The sequence below is a fragment of the Trichosurus vulpecula genome, chromosome 1, assembly GCF_011100635.1.
Source record: "Trichosurus vulpecula isolate mTriVul1 chromosome 1, mTriVul1.pri, whole genome shotgun sequence".
NCBI classification, from domain to species: domain Eukaryota; kingdom Metazoa; phylum Chordata; class Mammalia; order Diprotodontia; family Phalangeridae; genus Trichosurus; species Trichosurus vulpecula.
In genome coordinates this window covers 167,350,352-167,356,351 of record NC_050573.1, presented here as the reverse complement: position 1 = coordinate 167,356,351, position 6,000 = coordinate 167,350,352, and positions in this window count along the sequence as shown.

Here is a 6,000-nt window from a genome sequence, read left to right as displayed (position 1 = left end):
AAATATGTAGACTGTGGTAGGCACTGTGATAAACACTGGGTATTTTTTTATTATTTATTTTTTTAATTTTTAGTTTACAACACTCAGTTCCACAGGTTTTTGAGTTCCAAATTTTCTTCCCCTCCCTTCCCCCAAGACAGCCTGGAATCTGATATATGTTCTACATATACCTTCACATTAAACATATTTATACGATATTCAAGTCATAAAGAAGAACCGTGATCAATGGAGTGAGTCATGAGAAAGAAAAACAAAACCAAAAAAAAGATAAAGAAAAAAAGAGAGAGAGCAGATAGTTTGCCTCAATCTGCATTCAGACTCCATAGTTCTTTCTCTGGATGTGCATAGTTTTTTCCATCATGAGTCCTTTGGAGCTGTCTTTGAGCCTTGTATTGCTGAGGAGAGCCAAGTCTATCAAAGTTAGTCATCACAGAATCAATATGTCTGTTGTTGTGTTCTCCTGGTTCTGCTCCTCTCACTCAGCATGATATCGAGTGGAATTCTGAAATAGTGAAGCCCCCTCAGAGTGGGACAAGACCTTACCTCTCCTACCATCCACCCCCACCCTGAACACCTTCTATATTTTTAGAAACTGCTGTGCTGAGAAAGTAGAGATAAGAAATTATATCAGTAGACAGACACCTGCAAGGTCCTGTTTATATCTAGCTTTTGCTTCCTTTTTGCTGAATAGCTGTCCCTGGTCTCATGCCTGTCTTTTTGTCCTTTGTTCTCTGTTGCTGGGAAAAGATTCCATGTTTAGAAGGTGAGCTCCAAACCCAGTCAACGGGAAGAGGAGTCAGTAGGGGGTGGGGAAACTCTGTGTTAGGGTCTATATAACTTGCTTTGAGCTGTATGTCACACACACACTTGCTGGGGTGTGTCCTTTCTCATGAGAAAGTAATAAATGCCTTTTTGCCTTTTCTCAAGAACAGTCTCTGAATATTTTTAATGTGACTAGTGGTCTCTGTCCCACACAATGTCATGTAGTTCTTTCCAGGTTATTATGAATTCCGTATCTTCCCCATTTCTTACAGCACGATAATATTCCATTATGTTCATATATCACAACTTGTTCAGTCATTCCCCAGTTGATGGGCATCCTCTTGATTTCCAATTCTTTGCTACCACAAAAAGAGCCACTATAAATATTTTTGTACATACGGGTCCCTTTCCCCCTTGTGTGATCTCTTTAGGATACAGCCGTAGAAGTGGTATTTCTGGGTCAAAGGGTATGCACATTTCTATAGCCCTTTGGACATAGTTCCAAATTGCTGTCCACACTGGCTGTTGTGCCCTCTGGGTGCTTCATGTGCACATAAAAGTAAATACGAGGTCAGTTGGACAGGGTTCACTAGCAGCTGGGGTGATTTAGAAAAACCTTGTTTAGGAGGCAGAACTGAAAGAGCCAGGGATTCCAAGAGACAGGTGAAGAGAGAGTGTGCTCCTGCCATGGACAATGGTCTTCACAAAGGCGTAGAGAGGTAGAGGCGGCAGTGTAGTCCGAGTAATAGAAAGCAGGTCATTTTGTCTGGAATCCAGGATGAGGGAAGGGGAATAAGAGGGAACAGGGACTCTAGAAGTTAGGGTGTAGTTAAGTTTGAATTGATAGTTTGTACTCCTGGTGTTTGGGGAAGGAGTTTGTTCAATGTCCAACATGTGGGAGAAGGGAGGGACTCCAGATGAAGAATGAGATACACATTCTTACTTAGGGCCAATGTGGTGATTTGTTTTTCTGGACTATCTATCTATCTATCTATCTATCTATCTATCTATCTGTCTGTCTGTCTGTCTGTCTACCTATCTATCTGTATGTATATGTATATATGTATGTGTATATACATATATGTTAAATTATTAATCCGTACATATATGTGTATAAATATATTTGTTACAAGGGAAGGCTTTGACTTGGGAAGGTATGGATAGGGATGCTAAGTTGGTGGGTAGTTATAGGTATGTTCTTACCCTCCTCTCCAAAATCATCAATAAAACATTAAAAGAAATGAACAGAAGAGAGTAAAAAAGTATAGAAGGTGACATAAATAGAGCAGTTTTGTTACTACCCTATTATGTGTCTAGAACACATATATGTATTCTATATATATTACATATATAGTATAAATATAATATATATTTCCCATGTACATGGGTATATGTATGAATGTCTCAAATTAATATATTTTCAACTTGTTTATTTTTACGAACACTGGGCTCTGTTTTTTGTTTGTTTTGTTAAGTGTTTTGTATATATATTTTGTTTTCCAAATGTTGTATATACAGTCCCACACACAAACACTCACACATGTAATTCTTAAGAGTCAGTTTGTCCTAGTGAATGAATTGGCCTGAGCCTAAAAGGCCTGGTTTCCAAACCCATCTCTGTCACATATTGGCCATGTGACCCTGGGTAAACCACTTAGCCTCTCACTACTGTCTAAGACTTTAAGTTGCAGATAAGGAGCCAACCTGAATGGGTAGAGAGAGTTTACCCCAGCCAGGAGTTCCTCATACTAATGAAATCATAGGTTTAATCTCTACACACACACACACACACACACACACACACACACACACACACACACATGCCTGTGCACGCTCAAGAAAATTTAGAGCATAAACCAAGAGGTACTGTAGCCCCCTAGTGGCTCCATGACTATATTGCACCTAGATGATACTCTACAACAGGGCTGTCCAACCTTAGGTTATCTTACGGCCGCACTAAAATAAAATAATTATTCCAGGGTTGCATCCAGAATAAAAAATACAGTACACTAATATAATAGTTAATTTGTAGTCTTACCTTAGTTAGGTTTATCAAACGCTACGAAAAGTCATGGTACTTTTAAAAGTTTTTATTGAAACAATAGACAATATATTTTGATTTGCCATTTTAGTGACAGCTCTGCAGTAGCTTGACTTGGTTTACTAAAGCATTTATGTCAATTTCTATGCTTGTAGGCGGGCTGCGTAAAATCACACTGCGGGCTGCATGTGGCCCATGGGCCGAATTTTTGGACAGCCCTGCTCTACAAAATTGTGAATTATTTGTTTCTTAATCTTGCCAAGACCATGGGAGAAGTAGTCCTTATGTGGATGAACACTTTGCTCTGAGAGATCCCTGAGATCTTCTGGGAATGAAAGGGTACATATACTCTCTAGTTTTCTGTCGCTCATCTTATGCCGGAGAAGGAAGAATGGATGATCTTGGTCCTTGGTGCACATGGGGTAGAATGGGGCAAGCTTGGGTGGGCATTTGCAGGGCATATGCCAGTGGTATACAGAGAGGCTTTGGCAGTCAGAAGGCAGCACTGGATTTTTGCCCCTTGGGGAAAGTGGGTCCAGAAAGGGAAATGGGAAGGTACCAAAGGCAAAATCTGTTTACCCTGAAATTTCCTTTAGGGATGTCCCTGTACACATCCTTCTCATAGTTTCTATAATTACTAGTTGTTTATCCTAGGAAATTTCTACTCTTTTGCTGACAATTCATTTACATCAATTTGATGAATATTTATTGAGTACCCACTAAGTATAAGGTGTCATTCAGGGCTCAAGAAAGAGTTTTTGGTTGTGGCTCTTAAAGGAGTTTCCAAACCAGGAGGAGGAGGGAATGGGCTGGGGAATGAGAGAGATAAGCAGCCAGCTTATTTTTTTTTATGTACATAAAAATGTGAAAAATGCAGCTGGCCGCAGTACTTTAACTCCACCAGTAGAGATTCATTTCTTTGGGTCTTCAGCTTTGCCAGCTGTGAAAATCTCTTGCTAAAATGCAAATCTCCCTGAGAAGAGATGTGTAAAGTTAGGCAGCCCAGAGCTGTCCAGCTGAAATGAGCTCGAGCGGTACAAATCATACAGAAGTTACTCCAGTGGTGTCCAAGGCCTTCCGATCTAGCACCTGTATGCCAAGTTCAAGGCCTTGATGGATATCTTGTCATGGGCTTTTTTCCGGCCCATTTAATTTTTTTTTTTTTTTCAGAACGGGGTTGCCCTTGGAGTCTGCACTGTAAGATTGTTCTTGATAGTCTCCAATTGTGTTTGGTGGCTAGAACGTCTCTTTTTGTTATCATTACATATGGATCCTTTCTGACTCAGGAGAGACATTCTTTTCTACTTTGTCTCCAGAGACAGAATTCCTCTGGAATTATTCATTTTATGGTTTCATGATGAAAATGTCCAAATGTTTTGAGGCCACACCCATCTCTACCACTAGATGGCGCAGTCTGTACGCCCTTTAGACTAGCAAATACAGCATTCTACTATGGAAATTAGGAGTATAGGGCTCTGGATCTGGATGGGAAAATCCCTCTACCATGGCTTGGCATCACTTTATCTATCTAGGCTTGGAGAGTTGCCTAGAGTTCTAAGAGCTTAAGCGACTTGTCCAGGGTCACACATCTATTGCCAAAGTCTATCGATTTTACCTTCCTAATAACTCATCGGTCTCCTTCTCTCCTCTGACACTGTTGCCAGCCTAGTATAAGGCCTCATGGCCTCATACCTGGACTATTGCAAAAGGCTGCTGGTTGATATACCTGCCAAAAGTCTCTCCCCACTGCCTCCACTCAGCTGCCAAAAGGATCTTCTTAAAATGGTGATGGTGGTAGTGGTGGCTGTTGAGTTATGTCAGACTTAGTGACCCCATTTGGGGTTTTCTTGGAAAAAATATTGGAATGGTTTACCAGTTCCTTCTCCATCTCATTTTACAGAAGGGGAAACTGAGGCAAACAGGGTCAAACATCTAATAAGTATCTGAGGTTGGATTTGAACTCATATTCTCCTGACTCCGGGCCCAGGGCTCTAACCACTGTCCCACCTACATGCTTGAAACATAGATCTGACTATTTCACTCCTTAACCCCATCTTCACCCCGTAAATGCTAGTGGCTCCCAATCACCTCCAAGATCAAATATAAATTTGTTTTTGGCTTCTTCTCTTCCTTACTCCTCTTCCAGTCTCTTAGACCTTTTTTCCCCTCCCACAGGTACTCTGAGATCCAGTGATATTGGCCATCTTCTTGAACAAGGCACTCCATCTCCATTTCCCAACTCCGGGCATTTTCTCTTGCTCTATCACTTACCTGGAATGTTCTCCTTGAGGGCAGGAGCTGTCTCACCTATCTTTGTCTCCTTAGCACAGTGCCAGATACATGGTATGAACTTAATAAATGTTAATTGACTCACACAGCCAGTAGATGTCAGAGGCAAGACACAAAAACCCAAGTTTTCCTGGCTTTAGGCCAGTTCTCAACTAAGGCCCTCTTTCTCTTATAGTTGGTGAAATCCAGCCTAAACCCTTTGGCAAACTACATTTTGTACATGGATTCCATTTAAAACAAAACAAAACAAAACAAAAGTAAATTCTATGGAGCAGAGAGTTAACGCTCTGCCTTCAGCAGGTTGAGTGTAGCAGGCCCTAGGCTCAGGGTCTGGCAGGGCCCTAGAGCTCGGAAGAAGGGTGGGGTGTGAAAGGAAGAGGGGTAGCAAAAAAAAGGAACAGAGGAAGAGGAAGAAGAATTCTTATTAAAGTTGAGTGGTTTTCAGAAGCAAGGGCTACCCAGCAGACAGAAAAAGAAAACTTAGAAGGAAGCACAGAAAAGTTGGGTTGCGTTGAATACTGTGTAGTATTTATTGTACATGTAGATTAAAAAAAAGTAAACAGTTGGAAATGGAATATATTGTTTTATAATGAATCCTCTATGTTCTGCTATGTACGTGGAAATGTCCTTTTTTCTTTTCATGTTTTATATTTAAATTTAAAATGAATAAAATATTAAAAAAAAAAGAAACAAGGGCTTCTGGAAGAAAAATTTTAGCAGATTTGTGGGGAAAAAGTTGCATCAGAACTACAGTAGGGAAACGATGCCTTATAGGGAATTCATTTTCCATGGGTGACCTGGTGAGGAAGATCAAAGTCCTCTAGGAATAAAGACAAGGCATTGGCTTTTGGAGTCAAAGTAATTTTAATTCCTTCATTTTTGCCTGGGACTGGCCCCTATTATCCAGA